The following is a 25,732-nucleotide window of genomic DNA, read 5'->3' on the forward strand; positions in this document are numbered from 1 at the left end:
TGTGGTATTTAACCCCCTTCTTTTCATTGTATTCTTGTTGAGTCTTGAACAAGGCACAGCAATATTACGTCCTATGCTTACCTTCATCCTTGTCTGAGAAAGAGGACTACCATTTCAACTGATGCTGGACATGAGTGGTACTCATTTAGTATTTAGATATTGCTTTCAGCTGTGGTGTTTGTGGCATTTTACTTTCAGTTTGAGAGTTTTACTTAATGGCCCTATTAGTCTAGCATTTATTGGTTTCCTTTCCCTTAAAATTCTGCAAAGTCTGTATTAAAGTCTGCGAAATGTTGACCTGCGTCTATGTGTGTGTCTCTCTAACTAGCTGTACTTGGGCCATATCCAAACGTTCTGACATAGTCAGGACCTTGGGTATAGAAGTTAGGATGTTATGCTGCAGTGGTGTAAAATGTTGGCTAGGTCACACTTAGAATATTATGTATAGTTTGGCTACCCTGTTATACGGAAAATGTCATGGGCTAGAAAGAGCTCAAAGAAGATTTCTGCTCTTTCCAGCTTAACGACATCTTCCCTAAATGAGAATGTTGCCAAGATTTCATGACCTGAGCTATAGGGAGAAATTGTGCAGGCTAGAACTCTGTTCTTTGGACTGTAGGAGACCGAGAGGTGTCCTCATAGAGGTGTTTAAAATCATGAAGCATTTATGTAAGGACAAAGAGTAATAGGATTATTCATTAGTACAGCACATAGTTACTCTGGTACCAGTGTCCACATTGGCTATCAAATTACTATTTATAGTAATCACATTTTCAGTACATGGCCCTTAGCCTAGTCACTAAAGGTTGTTCTCTTTATTGTCCCATGATTCTGTTTATCCCATCTTGCCTTTCCTTGTCTTGTTTCTGTTTCTTCATTTCAGATGATTTTCATTCCCTGCCTCTTTTCATTGTGGCTTTCCTCTCCATTCATGTTGTTATGGAAACAGAGTCACTGCATCAATAGATTTTGGTATATGTGAGACCTTGTCCACTAGTTGTGATAGAATAAAGTGACAGGGAACAAGCTGAAACTTTGTTTAAATTGTGTTATTGAAGTTTGGGAAAAGGATAGATACTTCAAGAGGGGTTCAGGTGAGGCTGAAATTAATGAGTTTGGAATGAATTGAAATGCAGGTGAAATCATTAGAAGTTAAATAGGTCCAATGAATAATGAGAAAAGTAAAAGTCATTTTAGCCCTTATTACGAGGAGTTGGGATTTGAGAATTGAGAGGTGTTGTAACAGTAGTACAGGATGCTCCTGAGCTGCAACGGGAATAGTGTTTACAGCTTTGGTCACCTTAATTAAAGAATGGGTAGAGTAGTATTGCTAAAATGATACACTAGTTAATTCTAGGAATGAAGGAGTTGGTGTATCAAGAAAGGCTAGGCAGATTGGACCAGTATTTCTTGAAGTTTAGAAGAAGAAGTGACCCTTTCAAACATCAATGATCATATGGGGATTGACAGAGGAGATATTTAGATATTTCCATTAGTGGGAGATCAAGAGAGCATTGATACAAAATAAGGGGCCAACCACTTAAAACTAAAACCACTTCTTCTCTCAGGAGGTAGTGAATCTCTGGAATTTTCTGTCTTGAGGGCATTGGAGGCCAAATATTACAGATGTTTAAGGTGGAGGTGAGTAAATATTTGAAAGGTCAAGAAATTGAGGATTTTGAGGAAACTGGCACAGAAGAGGAGTTGGAATCAACATAACTCAGTCATGATCATAGTGTGATAGTATTGAGTCTGCTGACTACAAAGTTTAAATGAAGACATGAAGCCCTATCCAACGTAGATGCAAAGGGTATCCTCACTAAAGGGAGGTTATACTGTAACCATCTACTGTAAGCACAAAAGCCAGTTTACTTCCCTATTTATGAATTTAGCTGCCAGTACCCACTACTTGAGCAGCGGGTACCCCCTCCTATCCAAGGAGGAAATACTTCCAGCAATCAAATAATTTAAACACAGTTCATTTACTTTTAGTGACACATTTAAGACCAGACAAAATTCCTAAAGCACATTTAAAACTCACAAAAGTTTTCCATCTTGAAAAGGTTTCCAAATTACAAACAATTTCTAAAACACAAAAGATGTCTGAAGCACAGTTACAATTTCTATAAGCCAAGAAGATTTACCAACGAGTTGCAGACAAACAAATAATCTGTCGTAGAAATCGAAGGCAGAGGAATGGATTCTAGTCCCTGCCTTCCTGTCATTTTTCTTGATGTTCTCTACCACTCCTAATAAACATGACTTCTCTTTACAATTATACTGCTTTCCTACCATTGCATGACTTCACACGTATATGATATTTTGTGTAATTTTTTTTTACATTAGCAGTCTGAAAGCCTTTGGAGACAGAATTTCCAGGTTCCCACAATTAATGCTGTGAAGCTTACTCTCTGAGAACACAAACCTTCCAACTATTAACAAATCAGTTAGGTTATGTGCTAAGCGATATTATCAATCTTGTTTGCAAGCTTCCTTGATCTAAATAGTTTAGCCATATTGTCTGGTTTGAAACAAGTCCCATTAAATAATCCCATTGTTTTACAGTGGACCTCATGAAAATTCAGCCTAGGTGCTGTGGGCTAGCATCTTGTCTTCTATATACAGTACATTTGTTTGCAAAGCTGTCCTTTTAATTTCAGATTGATTATTGTTTACCACTTAACCACTTACATTAAGAACTAAAGACTACCTGTGTATGGGAAGAAGCTGAACAAAGAATTTTGGTTGAAAGTTCATCTTACTCAAAAACAAGTCTTTGATCTCTATAAGTTTTTGAGTCAGAAAGATGAGCTTGACAAAAAGAAAGGCCCTCTGGCCATGGACGTGCCATATTTATCACAACAGTGAATGGTGGAGCAGGCTTGAGTGGTCTGCTTTTCCTTTTATTTTCTTGTGTTCATGTGAACTCAGCCTAAAATACAGAAGGTCAGTCCAGGTCAGTAGGAGGCAGGCTAATACTGAAGCTGGAATTGGGATACACGCCAAACTTGAGGCATGAATGTGGCTGTATTAGGATAGCTTTACAATGTTAGCTGTAATAAAATAGGGCAAAGTTATAGAATGGACCAAGTCATCAGTATCCACAAGTGGGATAAGTTTGGAGAAAGTTGATTGAGATCAAGTAGATGACTAAGAATGCCCAGCAGAGCTACCAAATTTACTTTGACCAAGTGGTGATTACATTCACTATTATTCAGACGCTTAGTGTAAACAAAACTTATTGCAAAACAACATTGCCTCCCAGCTGAAGTAGAAGAGATTGAATATAAAGAGAACTGGCACTTATCTGCTACTGAAAATGCGTACAAATCTGTTACATTTTCACTTGCTAAAATTTGATTTATGTGAAGCTAATTTACTCAAATACACCCACCTGTTCACTTGTGTCTAAAATGTGCCAATTTATGCCTGATGCTTATAATTTCATTCAGAACAATCTGTCCGTTGGGTCTTGGCGTTTCACAAAAGTTTATTCATCGGAGTTTGCCAGCATGCTTATTCTAGTGATCAAGATGTGCTCATTTGACAAAGTATATCGACTTGTTGACATCAGCTGCCATGATCCCAATATTTATTTCATTATTAATGTCATAGTTTGATTCCATTTGTATATTAACTGAATAAGGAAAAGAACTTGGATAAAGATGAAGATTATTTAAATGACAAATACCCTCTGCATTCATATTTTTTTCCATATCTCCTGCTGATGCAATTGAGTGGTTTAATTTTATACTTCCTATTTACAGTCAAGAAACATATTTTTAATTGATAGGATTTCTGCTGAATTTACAAACTATCAAATGGCACTGATAACCATGTATATGTGAGAGTGGGACAGTGTGAGAGAGGGTGAATATGCATCTTATTGATATTATTTGTTCAGAACATGAAACAGTATAGCTCAGGAATACCCCATTCAGCCCATGATGTCTGTGCTGACTATGATGTTAAATAAAACTAATCCTATTTGCCTTCTCTCCATTCCCTTCCTGCTGATATGTTTATTCAAAAACCTCTGAAATACCACCATCTTATCTGCTTCCATCACCATCCAACATGTACAGGCAGCATATACGGTTTAAAAAATGAGCACACTGCTTGCCTCCATTTAACTTTTCCCATCTCACCTTAAAGCTATGCTCTCTGGTATCTGACATTTCTGCCCTAGGAAAGAAAATATCTACCCCATCTATGAGTCTATAAAATTCTCTCAGGTCTCTCCTCAGACTCCAATCTTCCAGAGAAAATAACTGAAGTTTATTTTATTTGAATCATATCAGAGAGTAGCCATCACTAAAAAGTAGTAAAAATTGCTTTCTGTTCCTCTCTTAATGCCTTGAACAGTGAGTTTGTGAGAATGTAAGAATTAATTTTGCATATTAACCAACAATAATCTTGTACTTTTCCAAGTTCATCCATCTACCTTTGACATTTAATAACACTGAGATCACAAAATTCCCACCCATTGTCATCCTGAGTTTCATAATAGATCAACAACTTAACCAGAAAAGCCATATATTGTAGATACCTCTGTTGCAAGACCCAGTGAGAAGCTGCTGTGAGTGATTCTTGAAGATGTTCATTTATCCATGAGGCACAGTCAGAAATGTGATGAAATATTTACCATTTGTATAGATAAATGGAACTCTAATAGCACGCATGGAGCTTGGTACCCTTGGAAATTTTGCTTGCTTAATTTTGCAATCAATCAGCACCTTGAACATTCATGCTCTCTGTCAGTTCAATCTAATTTTTTTTCTTTATTGATGAAGTATGATCAATTTTCAAAGACTTCTTTAAAATCACTAAGAAAAGACACATAACTTTCCCAGATACTTCTTATGACATAAAAGGAAGCCTTTGCCCACTAATTTTGTAACAGTTCCCATCAGAATCCCATCAGTTCTGTACCCCCTCTTATTTCACTGCTGTATGCCCATCAACAACACTTTGTTCTTCATCACCAGGGATAATTGACCTTCTGGTACATTTATTTGCAGATATGGAATGAAACCAAAGCATTCTAAATGGTCACAGGAAATTATTCAAATTCCACACATACAGCACCTAATTTTGGAATTGAATCTAAATTGATGGACTTAGACCAGGCATTTGCAAGACAACTGGAAGGGAAAGGGCTGCTTGGGAAAATGACCTAAAGCAAATTCACTTACAAGTCACATAACAAATTGACAGGAAATATGCTGCACTGACTCATTGACTGATGAGTCAAAATAGTGAAGCTCTCTGTCAAACGGTACCATGGGAATTCATTCATCACAATAACCCCACTAGCTCAAGATGGCAGCTCCTGCAGAATATTCAAAATGCAATTACGGATGAACATTTTATGCTGTTCTTGCCAGCAGCACTCATATCCCTAATGCAAATAAGTAAATATACAATAATATGACAAAAAGATTAATATGCAAAATTTATTAAATTGGTTGAATCAAAAAAGGCACTTGTACGAAGATTACCTAAGTACAAATATTAATGGTCCATTACTTTCCAAAGTATCATTACTTTCCAAAATCTGAAAGAGAAATTGCTGTATTGTTTGTTCCTCCAACTTTTGTACTCTACTTGATCCATGGAGCAGGGAAAGCAGGCAAGTTGATGCATTTTCTCATTGGATGTTATCACAGAGTCAGACATGTTTGACCTTTCTTTCACTAGCTACATTTTCACCGCTAGCTTATGCAGTTGGAAAAAATAGATTGAAAAGAAAGATGTAATACTTTCAACATCAAGTAGAGCCTCACTACAATTATTGCCAAGTCTCTCTGCTGCTTCTTAGTGAAGTGTTTAGAATGTAACAGATTGGGTGATGCTTAATTGCTATTTGCAAATAACCAATTTTCATACATGTTTTGGTGAATTTATGCTAAATGCCATTCTTAAATGCCTGTCAACACCCAAGGTGGGATTCTAACTATAACATAGACAGCTTCCTTTCAAATAAATTTCTGATACAGATACACAGGCATGAGGCAGTCTTACACATACTCCATTAGTCTATTACAAATTAACATCTTTTGTAAAATAGCAGTTGGCAATTTAATTCCACTAGTGTTTCAAATCATATAACAATGTCAAGGTCATGCAATTTTCCATTGATCCAAGATCAATAAGTGGAGCAGAAAATGTGCCACTTGGAGTGAAGAGTTTCTGGCTCCATTATCATTCAACTTTAAGAAGCATTCAAGAACTTAGTGACCTTTAATTTTTTTTTGTACTTTTTTCAGAGGTGGACATCGGTATACTTGAGTGTAATACTGGGAAAATCTGTTAAAGGACTGCTTGACAAGCTCTGTATTAGAATAAATGAGAAATAATTAAATTCTGCCCCAGTACTCCATTTTTTTATGTTTTAGCCTCATTTGGAAGCCTTTGAGAATTACTTCAGGAATCATGAAAGAAATGAAAAAAAAAACATGCTATCAATTTCTGACCAAAGTTAGCGTACTTCTTATATTGTCATTAGACCTATGACCAGCATGTTACATTGGTGTTTAAAATAGTTACTAAGGATGTATAAATATATCGCAAACAAATGCAGAATTCACTGTATTTCAGGAAACTTTTGGAGTGCATGACACAATGCAACAACGTTGAGTCATTCTTGCCTATTTTATGGCCAGATAATTTGTGATATTTCCTCCTGATGTTTTACTGGTACTATATATCATTAATGGTGTGTTCATTTTATTAATATTGAATCACTATGCTTGTTGCTGCCTCTGTATAATTTGGACATACCCTCTTCAGCAAAATGTTGATAATTTTTCTCATTTGATGTACTTACCAGTGCAGGATATTGCTGGTTCCTACCTATACTTTTCTCAGACTGTGATGAGTCACTCCACATAAACATTGCTTACAGTTAATGTTAAAAAAACTTTGTAAAGATTTCAATGGGTTGATTCCTGTAGGAGTATGTTGCTGGTTGTGTTACCATGAAGCACAGTGAGCAATGGTCATGTACCGGGATTGTCGACTGTATCATGTATTTCTCCATTGTTTGAAAAGATGCTTCATCTTCCACCATACTTCTGACTAAGGAAATGGTTGCTGCACACATTTCATAAAGTTGTCACAATTAAAATGGATAACATCAGAATATTGTAGTGGGGATGAATGTAAAGGTTCACAGACATGAATCATTCCTAATTTTCTGCTGCCTGCCTATTATAATAATTCCTGAGTACTGCTATTTATTCAATGTAGCAGTAATGAAGGGTCAACATCATTAATGAATTGCACAACTTACAGAAAGTCTATAATACTAAAAGCTGGTAACCACCTTTCACAGAAGAGTTGCATTATGACTCTGCAGTGAATGAGAATCATTCTCCAGCTGAATAGAACCTTGAATTAAGTGCATATTTACTGACCAGAGGAGAAGACAGACATCAGATTTCAACGATGTTGCTGGAAAAGCAAGAAAGAAAAGCAGTGGAAACAGAGAAAGAAGTTAAATTGGTTAACCCTTAACTACTCTATAGGGAGTTTCAGTGGATTCTGATATGTAACGGAGCAGCGTAGACGGTGAGACATTACCATTGTCTGCAACACCAGCAAGGATGAAGCTGGAGGATCCACCAGGACTGTGGCCATTGTCCTGCTCTATACTTAGAGTTGAAACTGGTGCACTTGGTAGGTTTTTGTGATGATCTTTTCATAAAAGAATATTTAGCATAAATATGGATTGTGACATCATCTTCCGGTTAGATGGCAGCATGCTCGGATGCAACACCCTCTTCAGGGCCAATCAAAGGTGTTTTTTTTTTATGATTGCAAGATACTGCTGGACATTAAGAATTTCAACTACTGCAGGTCTACCCTGTCAGCGAGTTGCTCAATGACAGAGGTGCTGAACTTGGTGCGGACCACAGTGCTGCAGGGAGGCGCCAGAGTTGGTATACAGTTGAACAGTGAGTGATTGTCTCAGTTATTTTTCTTGTGATCACAAGACCCTGATTGACATTGGGAATGTGAAATGCTGCAGTGCAGTTCACTGGTTTTTTGGTGGGAACAATGGCGGGGAGGGGGCTGCTATCCTTGGTTCAGTTGTAGTGAGGACTAGCCCTTATGCTGCGGTGTCACCTGTCTGGAGTTGCCCAGAAGAAAGGCATCAGAATCAGTGCATGGAGGTGGCGTGGCATAGCATCCATGCTGTGCATTGGAGCTCTCCTCCAGTGTTCACACCTGCTGGATTGCATTCATCTGCAGACTGCTGCTGACTTGCTCTTGCCAGCAACATTTATGGACTCAGGCATTTGGACTATATTTATATTTCATTTTTTCATTTTTACTAATATCTTATATGTCCTGTATGTGCTTTACTTTGTGAATGACTATTGATACTGTGTTTTTCACCTGGGCTCCAGGGGAACGCAGTTTCATTTGGCTGTATGTATGGATGAAGAATCATTAAACTTGAACTTGACTGAAGTTCAGGTTAGAGAATTACTTCCTATATATATTGTACAGATATGATCTCCTGCTGAGAGCTCTTTACACCTTCTGCCTCATTGACCTTGACATGCTCATCTCTCTCCCATTTCAAGGTAAGAGGCTGTCAATGCTAAATACTGATGTTGGAGGAGGCAATGCATGAAGGAAGAAGCCTTGAAGTTAGGAAAATATCTTTCAGCATCTTTCTGTAAACTAGAAGCAACCATGCTTTGCACAAGCAACACCTTCAACCGTAGCCACTGTCAACATCAATTAGCTCATAACTAGTCATGATCCCTTTGAACAGAACTGCCAGTGAAGGCAGACAGGGTAAAGTTCAAATGATCTTTGCGATAAGATTAACTTTATTTATCACACCTATATCCAAGCATACAGTGAAATGTGCTGTTTGTGTCAAATGAACGTTGCCTGCTTACAACTTACTAACCCTAACTTGTATGTCTTAGCAACATGGGAGGAAGATGGAGCACTTGGAGGAAACCCATGTGGCCATGGGCAGAACATACAAACTCCTTACAAGCAGACATGGGGATTGAAATCCAGTTCGCGGTTGCTGGCCTGTAATAGGGTAATCCTTCCTCGTGCTAAATCTATATGCTTCAGTAAGAGCATGAATTTCCAAAATAGGAGCAACAGCTTTGAATTTACTGGGGATATGTGCACCAACCACTTCATAATATTGGCTTCGCTGTACTTTGCTTCAGAGCTGTATGCTCATATCTGACATTGTGCATTGCTGAGCCAAGTTTCACATACATCAGTTTTATCATCTACTTTTTTTTATCATTCTGTAATTCAAACATGATTATAACACAGAAATGTTTTTTTCTTTGTACTGGCCAAAAAGAAGTTGACTTAAATAATGGAAGTATTTTCCACCATTGACCATGATGGTAAGTTCATGGTTCAGGGAAAGGTGTCAAAAATAATATTCATTAAGGTTATTTTGCCCATAAGATCTTATATGTAGTATTCACAGGAAAAGTATTACCAACAAGTTCAACAGTGCAATGACCTTTCATTGATTGGCAGTCATGAGGTCATGGAGGAAAGCAGCATGAGATCCAGAAAAATTGTACTGCATTACATACAAAGATCAAGCTCGGTATAAAAGGAAACGGAATATAATCATGCAAAATATTCTTCCATATCTTTAGATACATTTTTTGCAATTTTTTTGGGGGGGAAAATCAGTCTCAGGGCATCAATGGAGAGAAATATTTGTTTATTATTAACTTATTCCATTTTGTATTTGTTTATATTTCTAACATTGATTTGAGGAGAATCTAAGCTAATTCTGCCTGGTGTAAGCTTTTAATTGACTGCACACGTTTTTGATCAGGAGTTGATATTGTTACCATCTACAGAACAATAGACTGTAAAAAAGTCAAATGATGAGAAGATGCTTTACCAGTAAGATCAACTTGCCAAGCTGGAATACCTCAGAACACATACCAGTGCATCAGTGCATGCTTTGCAATACATAACTAATAAAACATTAGGACATTTTTTCTGCAAATGACAAGAATATAGAGAATAATAGGGGCCGTGGAGGGAGTCACAAATCCACAGTGCAATCAGAAGTCAAAGACTGCTAGTATGCAGCTCAAATAATTTATGCCTATCATATGCACTCCTGCGACTGAATAACAGCATTTATCTTTGCCTGCATCATCTATTTTATATAATGCACACTAACTGTGATTTTGAATTGCTTGATTTTGTCTAACTCTTTCTGTGGCGACACTGATATTGAGGAAACTGTTGTGGAAATATTAATGACAGCTAGTAGCAGTTTCGGCATGCTGTTCTACAAAAGGGAATCTTGGTTGATTATGTTTTTCATAAATGACATTAGCAACCTCCTATGATGGACATATTATAAGCCCTGCCTTTTCACATACATTTCTCTCAATGAAACATATCTTAGCTGATCTTTCTACCTCGTAGGATCAACTTTCAGTGAAAGCATTTAGGTCACTAAATGTTAAAATTTAAATCAACCAAGTATGACAGAAGTCACTTCATTTAAATGAATAAATTAGAGCCTGTTGCTGTGCAGCAAAAATAAATTTAGTCAATTATTTAAACATTTCTTCCATCCACTCTCACATCAAGCCCTTTCAAGGGCCACAAAAATGACACCCCATCTCTTTAAAATAACTTGTGGATCAAGTGGTAATGTCTGTGTAGGAAATGCTTTCTCTACATGTTCCTAACATCCAAAACGCTGCATTTGCAGAATACACAACAAAATGCAAATGAGGCATGAGGAATTCAGAACAAAATTATATGAAGGCGCCTGGAATGGTTTGGCAGGAGTAGTGGTGGAAGCTGAGACTGCAGTGGCATTTAAGAGTCTTTTAGACAGACACATGAATATGCAGGGATGGAGGGACATAGATCATGTACAGGCAGAAGAGATTTAATTTTAATTTGACATCATGTTCAGCACAGACATCCTGGGCTGACAGGCCTGCCCTGTGCTGCACTGTTCTATGTTCTATGCCAGGTCCACTCTCTTTATTGAATAACTCAACAAACATCGTCTTTTCAGAATATTCCATTAACGTTATTACAATTCAGAGAGCAGTTAGTCACATTTCACAAGTCTCAGAGTACAGACTTGAAGCAACAACAATTATTTAAAGCCAGTATTACATTTACTGCAGTCTATAATGTGAAATACATCATGCCACATATACTGGCTGTCACTGAGTGCATAAGATATATACTCTGTTTATAAAGTATGGATCCAGAGGCTTCGTAGTCTGAACATTATCCAAAGTATCCAAAACATGTTTGATCCAGGAAGCATTTGGAAATCAGGTCTTTCCAGAGTTTCCAGGAACATACCAGATCCCAAAGGTTCAGTCAAATTATATGGTTTGACCATTTTCTATGTTTTATTGAAGATAAGACTTTAAATTTACTCTGAGAAAAGGACAGAGTTTTGCAATCTGCTGCTTATCTGTTTTTTTCACAGATGGTGACTGAGCTAATGAATGCTTCAAGTATTTGCTGCTTTTTATTCCAAACTATGTACTATGCGGTATAACAGTACTGGAATTCAGGATGATATTTGGCACTGAACAGCTCCTATGCTGATAAACATTTAGTTAAACATACAGGAGCATCCTAAGGTTGAGTGCCAATGTAATATCAGGTCATTTTTCTGATTACACTACAATCTAACTCGCAAAGAATTTTGTATATGTCTTTGAGCACGACAAATCCTCATTAATAATGACTGTGGCACAGAAGTTACTGTTTGTGATCTTATTGTATAAATATTTAACTGAGATAGCATAAACAGCTAAATGGCTCCATTATCCTGGTGAAAAATAGAATCTGGTATAACGCAAGAAATATTCGTACTGCCAATTATAAGTCCTACATTTTGGTATACAAGTTTTTACTCTGTTCTACTTAACCGAGTTTCCCTGATATTCCTCTTTCAGCTTATATAAATGGCCTGAAACAGTATTCATAATCAATACTAATCTTTTTCACTCATGAGCACAGAGTGGCTCTCATCTTTGGGGACTCAGTTTCTAAATATGTAACTCTTTGATAACATATGTTTAAATCGGTTACAGATACTCACAGTCTGTGTGATATTTTTCCCCCTTAAAATCACATAAGATCATTGAAGGCCATGACCCAACCTTTAAAGGACTGGCAAAGTTTAAAAAGTTACAAAAATCTGAGAGGAAGCATTAAATAATGGTTACATTACTGCAAGCTAAGATTTAAAAACCCTGTAGATTGCAGGATGCTCATTCAACAAAATAAGTACTCTCAGAGTATTGAGATTATGAACATGTTAAGAATAGGTAGGGGGTAAGAAGTAATAAATTTTGATGCCTTCACAATGAAGATGCAGTTTGAATGAAGCATATTTCAGGCAGCAAGCATAGTACTAAGTGCAGAGAGGTCAAGAGAAGAAAGTTCAGGGGATTTTTTTTTGTTTTAGTGCCAATAACATAGTAAACCAAGAAAGAAAGAACGAGGGATGGAGTGAGAAATTAAGAGTCAGTCTATAGAATAATTATGTTTTTTTTCTTGGATCCTGCAGAGACAAGCCAATTCCTTTCTAATAAAGTAATATAAACCAATTTTCTGTAAATTTTCTATTAAGTTAATAAACCTACTCAGTGATGTTAAGTGATTGCTAACACTGAAGTTCAATGTGTCATATGTAAATTCAGGATTTTAATATAAAGATATGTCATCCAGCATACCTTGAATATTTTGTGGACAAATAGACAAAGAGATATAAACAAAAGTACAAGAAAAAATCCAAGAATAAATTCTTTGCTAATTACTACTACTACTACTACTACGTCGACTCAGGCCTAGGGGGCCAGTGTCGGGCACGATGACGGACTTTCCACTTCTCCCTCTCCCTCATCAGTGTGTTCAGTTCATCTACATTATCTGTGCCGCTGTCTTCTAGGAGCGTGTTGACCATAGTTTTGGGAGGGCTCTCAAGGTTCATCCTCCTGTGCTTGGGCTCCCATATGAAGACTAGGCTGGCAGGTAGCTGGGGGAGGGGGGGGAGCATAGACAGTGCCCCACTAGTTGCAATCTTCTCTCCTCAATTTTAGTGGTGAGCATCAGTAGGTCATCGTAGAGCTCAACGTTCGTCACGTGCTATTGCCAAGGGGTCAGTTATATGCATGTGTTACCAGGCAAACAGTCCAGAAGCCCTACATGAGGGAGAAAGGAATGGTGTAATATGTTGATAGAATGAGATATGTAAGAGGGGAGGAGTGAACTTGAACTCTGGCATAGATCTGAAATAAAAACAGAAAATGATTGAAGCACCTGGCAAGTCAGGCAGCATCAGTGGAAAGAGAAAGAGAGTTAATGTTTAGATCGGGGTTTCCAACATTTTCTGTTTTTATTTATCATTTTGAGCAACTGCAGTTTTCTTTCTATCTTCATTTCTAATATAGACTTCTTTAACTGAATAGTTCATTTCTGTGATGGAAAAATTTTAGGTAGATCTATAATGGCATTTTAAATGAAGCTATTATTACTTAGTTCTGGGATGCAGATATGTGTTTCTTTCTCACTTCACCATCACAGTCATTAGAGTTTCTTTCATGATTAGAAAACCTATTCCCATTTGCACCATTTACAGAGACCAAACTGTCAACTTTTGCTTTTCTTTTTCAAATCCAGAATTTCTAGGCAGAAAATTCAAAACCTAAATGTGCTTTCACTTCTACATATCCTTTGCCTCTGTCTGAGTTATAAAACATTCATATCTCAGACAGAGGCAAATTCATATGTAAATGTTAGCAGAAAAATCAAACATTTACATATCAAGTGCCCCGTTTTGTCCATCAGTCAGCTGGGACTCATGCAGATGACTGTGTGGATAAACTGAACCAACTACAAATAGGTTTTCAATCTAACAAGTCAATGTGAACTGAAGTTTAATATGTCACTTCCTTTACATCTTTAACACAAGAATAAAAGTCTTGCAATTTGCACAAGATCAAATACTTTGGGAAATAATATAAATCTGCCACTGATATGATTAAAACTCTCATCCATGTGCTCAGTTATCAAATGTGTCCTTCACACTTTTCCCTCCTCATATCTGAGATTTAGTTTTATATGAATAAAGCATTTGTATATGCATCTTCATTAGAACCTCAAACACAAGCTGTGCTTTTGACTGGCTGTCCATGGAGGTTTGTAGTGCCTAATACAAATTGAATGAATATAATTCCTTTCTTTTGGTCAAAATTGCAGAGAGCATTCATTGTTACAGTAAAAACTGATTTGATTTATAGATTCTAAAATTATATAAGGAATGAGTTCTTATAAATTCTTAAACAAACTTTTTGACTGTCTGGTTGTAATTTGATTTTAAATTATGTCAGTCCATTAAAATTCCGAGCTGTAACAATAAACAATTTTTTTTGGTCTTTAAATTAACCACAAAGAGAAGCCAGAAAGAAAAAAAATATTTATTCTGAAAAAGGTCAGATCATTCTCTATATAATTCATAGGGCACTGTAATGTTTTTTTAAATTTTTAATCCTAGATTGGCTTTAGCAAGAATTTAGAGTTGGATTACCTTGCTCACTTAAGGAATTGTCCTGTTAGTTGGTTTGCTTCATGAGCACTAAAACAAATGATAACTCTTCCTTCCACCTTCTACCCACACCTTCCTCCCTCCACCCTTCCACCCCTCCTCACATGGACCTACCTATTGTTGCCAGCTCTTGATCCATCCCTGTCTCTCGAATCTTTATAGTGGCTATTTGTCCCGTCTTACAGACCATATGAAGGCTCTCAACCTGAAATGTCAACATACCATTTTCCTCTACAGATGCTGCCTGACCCATTCTGTTCATCCAGATTATGTCCATTTATCATTTTGCATCCTAGCATCTGTAATCTCTTATGCCTTCTTGAAAGAACGAACATGCTTTTGATGGATGTTATCCTTCTCCTATTAGAGCACAAGATCATAAGATATAGGAGCAAAATTAGGCCATTTGGCCTATCAAGTCTGCATTTCATCATGGCTGATTCATTCTTCCTCTCAACCTCAATCTCTTCCCTTCTTTCTGTATCCCTTCATGCATTGACAAATCAAGAATCTATCAAACTCTGCCTTAAATATATGTAAAGACCTTAACTCTACAGCCACCTGTGGCAACGTATTTCACTACTCTCTGGCTAAAGAAATCCCTGCTTATCTCTGTTCTAAAAGGATGCCCCTATATTCTGAGGCTATGTCTTCTGGTCCCAGGCTCTGCCACCATTGGAAACTTCCTCCCCACATCCACTCTATCAAAGCCTTTCAATATTCAATAGATTTCAATTAAGTCATCCCTCATTCTCCTGATTTCTAGTGAATACAGGCCTAGAGCTATCAAACACTCATCATTTGACAATCCATCAAACCTGGAGTAATTTTCGTGAACCTCCTTTCAGCCCTCTCCAGTGGCAGGACATATTTTCTAAGATAAAGGGCCTAAAGCTACTCGCAATACTCTGTGAGGGCTCACCAGTGCTTTATAAAGTCTCAACATTATACCCTTGAGTTTATATTCTAGAACTTCTTGAAATGAATGCCGGCATCCCATTTGCCTTCTTCACCATTGACTCAACCTGAAAATTAACCTATAGGGAATCCTGCACAAGGACTCCCAAGTCCCATTACACATCCAATTTTTGAATTTTCACTCTATTTAGAAAATAGTCAACTTTTTCTCTTCTACCAAAGTCCATGACCATACACTTACCGCAGGAGACAAAACATAAATGTAGCCAGTCAGAGGGGTTGAAATGAGTCTATTTCAATGCTAGCAGTATTAGGAATAAAGGGATGAACTTAGAGCATGGATCAGTACGTGGAACTACGATGTTGTGGTCGTTACTGAAACTTGGCTGGAGGAAGGGCAGGATTGGCTGATGCAGGTACCGGCGTTGAGGTGTTTTAAAAGGAATAGGATGGGAGGTAGAAAAGTGGGGGGGGGGGGGGGGCGGTGGTAGCATTACTGGTCAGGGATAGTATCACAGCTATAGAAAGGGAGGACGCCGGGATGCTTCAGAGGGAGTGTCCACTGAGTCAGTGTGGGTGAAGGTCAGAAATAGGAAGGGTTCAATCACAGTGCTGGGAGCAGTCTATAGGCCCTCAAATAGCCCTTGGGACACCGAAGAGCAGATAAGCAGGCAGATAGAATGGTGCAGGAAATACAGGGTTGTAGCTATGGGTGATTTCAACTTCCCTCATATTGACTGGCACCTCCTGACAGCAAGGGGGGTAGATGGGGCTGAATTTGTCAGGTGTGTTCAAGAAGGATTCCTGACACAGTATGTGGACCGGCTGATGAGAGGAGAGGCCATACTGGAGCTAGTTCTCGGTAATGAACCTGGTCAGGTGGCAGACCTCCTGGAAGGGGAGCATTTTGGTGAGAGTGACCACAACTCCCTTAGCTTCAGCATAGCTATGGAGAAGGGTAAAAACAGACAAAAAGGGAAAGTGCTTAACTGGGGAAGGGCTAACTATGAAGGAATGAGGCAGGAACTAGCGAGAGTAAATTGGAAACAGATGTTCAAGGGTGAAAGCACAGAAGTAATGTGGAGGAAGTTTAGGGACCACTTGTGCTGGGTTCAGGATGGGTTTGTCCCACTGAGACAAGGAAAACATGGTAGGAAAAGGGAACTGTGGCTGAAGAAACATGTGAGGCAACTCGTCAAGAGGAAGAAGGAAGCATATGTTAGATATACGAAGCAGGAAGCAGGAGGAGCTCATGAGAACTATAGGATAGCCAGGAAGAAACTTAAGAAAGGACTTTGAAGAGCTCGAGGGGGGCATGAGAAGGCCTTGGCATGTTGGATTAAGGAGAACCCCAAGGCGTTCTATGCGTATGTGAAGAACAGAAGGGTGACAAGAATGAAGGTGGGGCCGTTAAAGGATAAAGAAGGCAACATGTGCCTGGAGGCGGAGGAGTTTGGGGAGGTCCTAAATGAATACTTTGCTTCAGTATTCACAAGTGAATAGGACCTTGATCAGGGTGAGATCGAAATAGAACAGGCCCGTGTGCTGGACAATATGGAGATTAAGGAATAAGAAGTGTGGGATCTTCTTAAAAACATCAAGATTGATAAGTCCCCAGGGCCGGATGTGATATACCCCAGGTTGCTGTGGGAAGTGAGAGAAGAGATGGCTGGAGCAGTAGCTATGATCTTTGAATCCTCTTTGGCTGCAGGGAAGGTGCCGGAGGATTGGAGAATGGCAAATGTAGTTCCCTTGTTTAAAAAAGGTAATAGGGAGAATCCTGGGAACTGTAGACTGGTGAGTCTTACGTCGCTGGTCTGCAAACTATTGGAAAGGATTCTTAAGAACAGGATCTACGAGCACTTGGAGAAGTACAGTCTACTCAAGGATAGTCAATATGGCTTTGTAAAGGGAAGATCGTGCCTCACAAGCCTAACTGAGTTTTTTGAAGAGGTAACAAAATAAATTGATGAGGGTAGGGCAGTAGATGCGTTCTATCTCGATTTTAGCAAAGCTTTTGACAAGGTCCCCCATGACAGACTCATCCACAAACTCATGAGTCCTGGGATTAGTGGAAACTTAGCTGTTTGGATAAAAAATTGGCTTAAAGGAAGAAAGCAGAGGGTAGTAGTGGAAGGAAAGTATTCTGCCTGGAGGTCGGTGACTAGTGGAGTGCCGCAAGGATCTGTCCTAGGACCCCTGCTCTTTGTGATTTTTACAAATGACCTGGATGAAGAGGCAGAAAGATGGGTGAGTAAGTTTGCGGATGACACGAAGATTGGAGGAGTTGTGGATGGAGCTGCAGGTTGTCGAATGCTACAAGAGGATATAGACAGGATGCAGAGTTGGGCAGATGTGTGGCAGATGGATTTCAATCCAGATAAGTGTGAGGTGATGCATTTTGGAAGGACAAACCAGACGGCTGAGTATAAGGTTAATGGTCGGTTACTTAAGAGTGTGGATGAACAGAGGGACCTTGGGGTTCAAATCCATACATCCCTCAAGGTTGCTGCATAGGTTGATAGGATAGTTAAAAAGGCCCATGGGATGCTAGGCTTCATAAATAGGGGGATTGAGTTCAAGAGTAGAGAGGTCATGTTGCAACTCTACAAATCTCTGGTGAGACCACACGTAGAGTATTGTGTTCAGTTCTGGTCACCTCATTATAGGAAGGATGTGGAAACTATGGAGAGGGTGCAGAGGAGATTTACCAGATGAACAAGATTTATGTGGCAAGGTTAGCAGAGCTGGGACTTTTCTCTTTGGAGCGTAGAAGGATGAGGGGGGAACTTGATAGAGGTCTATGAGATTATGAGAGGCGTGGATAGGGTAGACAGCCAGTACCTGTTTCCCAGGGCACAAATAGCAAACACCAGAGGGCATATGTACAAAGTTAAGGGAGGGAGGTTTAGAGGAGACATCAGGGGTAAGTTTTTTACACAGAGGGTTGTGGGTGCCTGGAATGACTTGCCAGGGATGGTGCTGGAGGATAAAACATTAGGGGTATTGGACAGGCACATGGATGAATGAAAAATAGAGGGTTACAGGGTTGTGTGGGTTTAGTACGTTATTTTCTAAGGAATATGTGGGTCGGTACAACATCGAGGGCGGAAGGGCCTGTACTGTGCTGTAGTATTCTAATGTCTATTTCTACTGTCTAATGTATTCCATCTGTCACTTCTTTGCCAATTCTCTTAATCAGTCTGTCCTTCTTTCGGCTCTCCACTTCCTGAAAACTACCCACCCCTCCACCTATTTTCGTATCATCCTCAAAATTTGCAAGAAAGCCACCAATTGCATCATCCAAGCCATTGACATATAAAGTAAAAAGAAGAGGTCCCGACATAGACTTTGTGAAATACCACTAGTCATTGGCAGACAAGAAAAGGCTGCCTTTATTCCTACTTTTTGTATCCTGCCAATCAGCCACTGCTATATCTATGCTAGAATCTTTCCTGTAATACCATGGGCTCATAGCTTAAGTAGCCTTAAGTGTGAAACCATGTTAAAGGTCTTCTGAAAATCCATGTATACAGCATCAACTGATTTTCCTTTGTCTGTACTGCTTATTATTTCTTCAAAGAATTCCAACAGATTTGTCAGGCAAGATTTTCCCTTTAGGAAACCATACAGTCTTTGGCCAATTTTTTCATGTGCTGCTGAGTACCCTGAGAACTCATCCTTAATAATTGACTTCAATATCTTCCAGATGACTGAGATCAGATTAACTGGTCTATAATTTCGCGACCAACCCCTTCCTCCTTCCAATCTCAACTCTCATCTGTACCAGGATTTCACCATCCCCTCTGACCTTCCCTTGTCTGAGGCAGACTATTCTGTCCTCAGTAAAAGCCTCAACTTTGTCCCCCATGTCCATACCTCAGTGGGCTCTGCACCCACCACAAAGCTGAGCTCTTCTTCCGTCACCTCCGTCTCCGAGATACTTCTTTGGCAAGGATTCCCCACGCCGCACTGATGACCCCTACTCTTGTCTTCAACCCTCCTCCTCTTCCTGGACACCCCATCCTGGTCTTCTGCCTGCCAACTGCCAACGGGGCATTAATGTATTAATGTCTAGACTTTAACACTCATCTTTCCTATTCCAACCTCACTCCTTCCAATGCTTTGCTCTCCATTCCCTCCACACTAATCGTAACCTCACCATCAAATCCGCAGACAAGGAAGGTGCTGTAGTAGTCTGGCATACTGACCTCTACCTTGCTGAGGTCCAGCATCAACTCTCAGACACCTCCTCTTACTTACCCATCGAACTGGACCTCACTAAGGAACACCATGCCATTGTCTCCCACGCCATCACCAAACTTATTGACTCTGGGGATCTCCTATCCACACCACACCTCCCATTTCTACCTCCTACCCAAGATCCACAGACAGGCTTGTCCAGGTATATCCATTGTTTCTGCTTGTTCCTGCCCCACTAAGCTCATATTGGCTTTCCTCGAACTCTGTTTTATCTCCTCTAGTTCAGTCCCTTCCTATCTACATCTGTGACACTTCACATGTTGTTGATCTTTTCAAGGATTTCAAGTTCCCTGGCCCCCATCGTCTCAATTTTACTATGGATGCTGCAACGAATGAGGCAAACCCAAGCACAGGACACAGGCACGAAGATTTAGTTAGGATGCAGACGTGACCATGAGCATTGAACGGCAAACAGGAGGGAGAGCAGAAAGGCAGGAGACAGGCAGAATTTACCTTGACACGGAGAGACTGGGATTCACAGATAAATCTCGGTACTGAAACAAAATTTAGGACACACAATCCTAAACGGCCAGGAAGCATTAATTACCACACTGGCAAAACCAATGATCTGGCAACTAGTGGGTGCAAAGCCAGGGTTCTTATGCTGCAGGTCTTGATGAAACCGGGTGTGCCGTCATCAAAGGGAATTGGGAGAAAATGGGAAATAACGGTCAGAACTGTGGCACAATCAAAGGGAATTAGGAGAAGATGGGGAGTTAATGGTTGGGACTGTGACAATGGATGTCTAATCCCTATACACCTCCATCCCCCACCTCAAGTCTCTGTTTTTTTCTGGACAACAGGTCTAACCACTTCCCCTCCACCACCACTCTCCTCCACCTAGTGGCACTTGTTCTCACTCTTAATAATTTCTCCTTTGGCTTCTCCCACTTCCTTCAAACAAAAGGGGTAGACATGGGCACTCGCATGGGTCACAGCTATGCCTGCCTGCTTGATGGCTACGTGGAATAGTCTATGTTCCAAGCCTACACTGGTGACCATCCTGCAATTTTCCTACGCTATATTGATGACTGCATTGATGCTGCTTCCTGCACCCACGCTGAACCCATCGATTTCATCCAATTTGCCTGAACATCCACCCAGCCCTCAAATTCACCTGGTCCATTTCTGACACCTCCCTTCCCTTTCCCAATCTCACTGTTTCTTTCTCTGGAGACAGCTTATCCAACGATGTCTATTACAAAACCACGGACCTAGAACACACATTATCCCACCCTACTACTTGTAAAAATGCCATCCCTTCTCTCAATTCCTCCTTCCCCATTGCAACTGCTCTCAGAATGAGGCTTTTCATTCTAAAACGAAGGAGATGTCCTCTTTTTTCAAAGAAAGGGGCTTCCCTTCCTCCACCATCAATACTGTCCTCAACCGCATCTCTTCCATTTCACACATCTCTTACCCCATCTTCCTGCCACCATACCAAGGATTGGGTTCCTCTCATCTTCACCTACCACCCCACCAGCCTTTGCGTCAAACATATAATTCTCTGAAACTTCCGCTACCCCTGACAGGATCCCACCACCAAGCACATGTTTCCCACGCTCCCACTTTCTGCTTTCCCCAGGGATCAATCCCTATGCAACACCCTTGTCCATTCATCCCTCCCCCACTGGTTTCCCTCCGGACACTTATCCTTGCAAGTGGAAGAAGAGCTACACCTGCCCCTACACCTCCTCCCTCACTGCCCTCCATGGCCCTAAACAGTTCTTCCAGGTGAGGCGCCACCTCACCTGTGACTCTGTTGGGGTTATATACTGTATTCAGTGCTGCCAGTGTGGCCTGCTCTATATCTGTGAGACCCGATGTAGATTGGGAGACTGCTTCACTGAGCATCTACACTCCATCCACCAGAACAAGCAGGATCTTCCAGTGGCCACCCATTTTAATTCCACTTCCCATTCCCATTCCAATATGTCCGTCCAGGGCCTTCTCCAGTGTCATGATGAAGCCACACTTCGGTTGGATTAGCAACACCTTATATTCCATTTGGATAGCCTTCGATCTGGTTACATGAACATCAATTTCTCAAACTTCTGGTAATGCCCTCCATCCCCTTCTCCTTCTCCATTACACAATACTTTTTTCCCTCTCTCACCTCATCTCACCAATCAATTTCCCAGCTCTTTACTTCATCACTCCCCATCCATATTTCATCTATCACCTGGTGATTCTCTCTCCCCTCCTCCCACCTTTTAAATCTACTTCTCAGGTTTTTATCTCCAGTGCTGCTGAAGGGTTTCGATCTGAAATATCGACTATACTTTTTTCCATTGATCTACATGGCCTGCTGAGTTCCTCCAGCATTTTGTATGTTTTGCTTAGATTTCCAGCATCTACAAATTTTCTCTTGTTTATAATTTCCTTTCTTCTGTCTCCCTCCCTTCTTGAAAAGTACTATGACATCTGCAATTTTCCAGACTTCCAGAACCATTCCAAAGTCTAATGATTCTTGAAGAATCAAGAATCTCTTCAGCTTCTTTTTTCAGAATCTGAGGGTGTACACCATATGGTCCATATGACTTATCTTCCTTCAGACCTTGCAGTTTCTCAAGAACCATCTCCCTAGTAATGGCAACTTAACACATTTCTGACCCCTGACAACTGGAATTTCCACTGTACTGCTGGTGTCTTCTGCAGTGAAGACTGATGCAAAATATTTGTTCACTCCATCCGCCATGTCCATATCCCTCATTGCTACCTCTCCAGCATCATTTTCTTGCAGACAGTTATCCACTCTTGCCTACCTTTTACACTTTATGTACCTGAAGAAACTTTTGGCATCCTCTTTAATATTACTGTCTGGCTTACCTTTGTATTTCATCTTTACACTTTCAAAGACCTTTTTAGTTGCCGTCTGTTGGTTTTTAAAAGCTTCCCAATCCTCTAATTTCACACTATTTTTTTGCTCTATTTTATGCCCTCTCTTTGGCTTTTACATTGGCTTTGACTTCCTTTGCTAGCCACGGTTGTATCATCTTGTCTTTAGAATACTTCTTCTTCTTTGAGATGTACATATCCTGTGCCTTTCAAATTGCTTCCAGAAATTCCAGCCATTGCTACTCTGCCATCATCCCTGCCAGTGTTCTTTTTCAATCAATTGTTGCCAGCTCCTCTCTCATGCCCCTTTACTCCACTATAATACTGATACATCTGACATTGGCTTCTCCTTTTCAAATTTCACGGTGAATTTGGTCATCTTATAATTATGTGTCTCTAAAGGTTGTTTTACATCAATTTCTCAAATCAATTCCAGTTCACTGCACACCACACATTCAAGAATAGCTGATTCCCTAGTGGGCTGGACCACAAGTTGCTTTAAAAAGCCAGTGGACTGGGCCATGTTGAAAAGTGGCTCATCTGTGGATCTGAGTGAATACCATGGTTGTCACGGACTGTATTAAAACAGTTGTAAACAAGTGTGTCCCCTAAAAATCACTCAGCGTCTTCCCCAACTAGAGACCCTGAGTGAACCATGAGATCTACAGATCAGAGGCATTCAAGTCTGGTTACCAAGAAAGTTTCAAGATGTCCAGGTGCGATCTCTAGAAAGCTATCTTACATGCAAAGTGGCAATTACGGATTAAGCTTGAATCAATGAAGGATGCTTGACAGTTGTGGCATGCCGAATACAATCACTTCTTACAAAGTTAAATTAAGCAACACAGCCGACAACAGGGCTTCGCTTCAAGATGATCTCAATGCCTTTTATGCTGGCTTTGGTCATCAAGACATGGAGAAATCATCATAAACTCCCAAAGTTCACAATGATCCAGTGATTTCATTGATTAACTCATGCTGATTTGAGTGCATTTCTATGTTCCAAGTGGGCTTCAGGAGGGTGAACCCACGAAAATAATCCAGCCCAAATGGGGTGTCTGGCCGAGTACTATAGACCCTTGCTGCTCATCTGGCTGGAATTTTCATTGAGATCTTTAACCTCTCACTTTGGCTGTCTGAGGTACTCAACTGCTTCATGCAGGCTTCAATTTTACTGGGGCCTAAAAAGAACGTGGTGATCTACCTCAATGACCACCATCCAGTAGCACTTAAATCCACAGTGATGAAGTGTTTTGAGAGACTGGTGATGGTGATGAAACATATCAACTCAAGCCTGAGCGGTGACTTGGATCCACTCCAACTTGCCTCCCAGAGGAACGGGTCCACAGCAGATGCTAACTCATCGATTAGCTCATGCTGATTTGGGTGTATTTCCATGTTACATTGATTGTTCTATTTATGATAAGTTATTATAAATTACTGTGATTGCACATTGCGCATTTAGATGGAGACGTAACATAAGGATTTTTACTCCTCATGTATGTGAAGGATGTAAGAAATAAAGTCAATTCAGTTCAATTGACTCTTCACTCAACCCTGGAACATCTGGACAGCAAAGGTGCATATATCAGGATGCTCTTTACTGACCACAGCTCAGCATTCACACCATCAACCCCTCAAAACTAATCAATAACCTTCAAAACCTCAAACACCTTTGTGCAACTGGATCTGCAATTTCCTCACTTGCAAACCCTAGACAGTTCAAATTGACAACATCTCCCATACAATCTCCATCAGCACAGGTGCACCACAAGGCTGTGTGTTTAGCGCTTGCTCTACTCACCTTACACTTCTGACTGTAAGGTTAAGCATAGCTCCAATGCCATTTTCAAGTTTACTGATTGTCCAAATCAAATATGGTGCCGAATCAGCACATGGGGGGTGGGGGGGGGGAGGGGAGATTAAAAATCTGGCTGAGTGGTACCATAACAACAAATGTTACTCAATGTCTGCAGGACAAAGGAGTTGATTATTGACTTCAGGAGGAGGAAACTAGAAGTCCTTAGCCAATCCTTACTGGAGGATAAGAGGTGGCAACTTTAACTTCCTCTGTGTTATTATTTTGGAGGACCTGTCCTCGGCCCAGCACAAAAGTACAATTATGAAGAAAGCATAGCAATGACTCTACTTCATAAACAGTTTGCGAAGATTCAGCATGACAGCTAAAACTTTGACAAATTTCTGTTGATGTATAGTGGAGAGTATATCAACTGGCTGCATTGTAGCCTGGTAAGGATATACCAATACCCTTGAATGGAAAACCCTACAAAGAGTAGTGGATACAGTCCAGTCCATTATGGGTAAAGCCCTCCCCACCATAGAGCACATCTACATGAAGTGTGGTTGCAGGAAAGCAGTATCTATTATCAGGGCCCTCCACTCCCCAGGAGGTGCTCTCTTTTCACTGCTGCCATCAAGAAGAAGGTACAGGAGCCTCAGAACTTACACCACTAGGTTCAGGAATAATGATTACTTCAGACTGAGACTCATACTTCTGTTGAGGCTTGAGAAATTCATAAGTCACACTCTTTATTCACACTGAGATCTGTGACCTCCTGTGCCTGGACTGAAATGTCTTCAGAGACAAGAACCTGCGTGTTTTTCAGATTCTTAGCCTTGTGATCCCAGGCAGTTGGGATTGAGTTCTGCCATGTTTCACAGTGTCCTGCTCATCACCCAATTAGGGAAATCACCAATGCATGTAAATCCATATTATCATTCATTTCTCCTTTACCCACAAGAGAATGTGGAGTGAACAAATGGATTTACCTGCACTGCAAGCTTCTCCAAAGTGCAGGACTTTCATGGACTTTACTCATGTAACATTGCTCCCTGAACAAGCATGTCTGGTAAACTCCTCCAAAGAAAGACTGGTTGTAGCTCAGAGAGTCGCGATGACCTCCTTGTACAAAGAACATGTTTCCTGAGAGCGCTATTCTTCAGTACCTGACCAGGTCACTCTGGCTTGCGAAAATGCTTGTTGCCTCAGAAAATCTTTTCTGCTCCTGTCACATTATTACAAAATGAAATTATAATATACAAACACTACCATATGGCTAGAAGAATGCTGATTTT

This window comes from Mobula birostris, chromosome 4 (genome assembly GCF_030028105.1).
Source record: "Mobula birostris isolate sMobBir1 chromosome 4, sMobBir1.hap1, whole genome shotgun sequence".
Lineage (NCBI taxonomy): Eukaryota > Metazoa > Chordata > Chondrichthyes > Myliobatiformes > Myliobatidae > Mobula > Mobula birostris.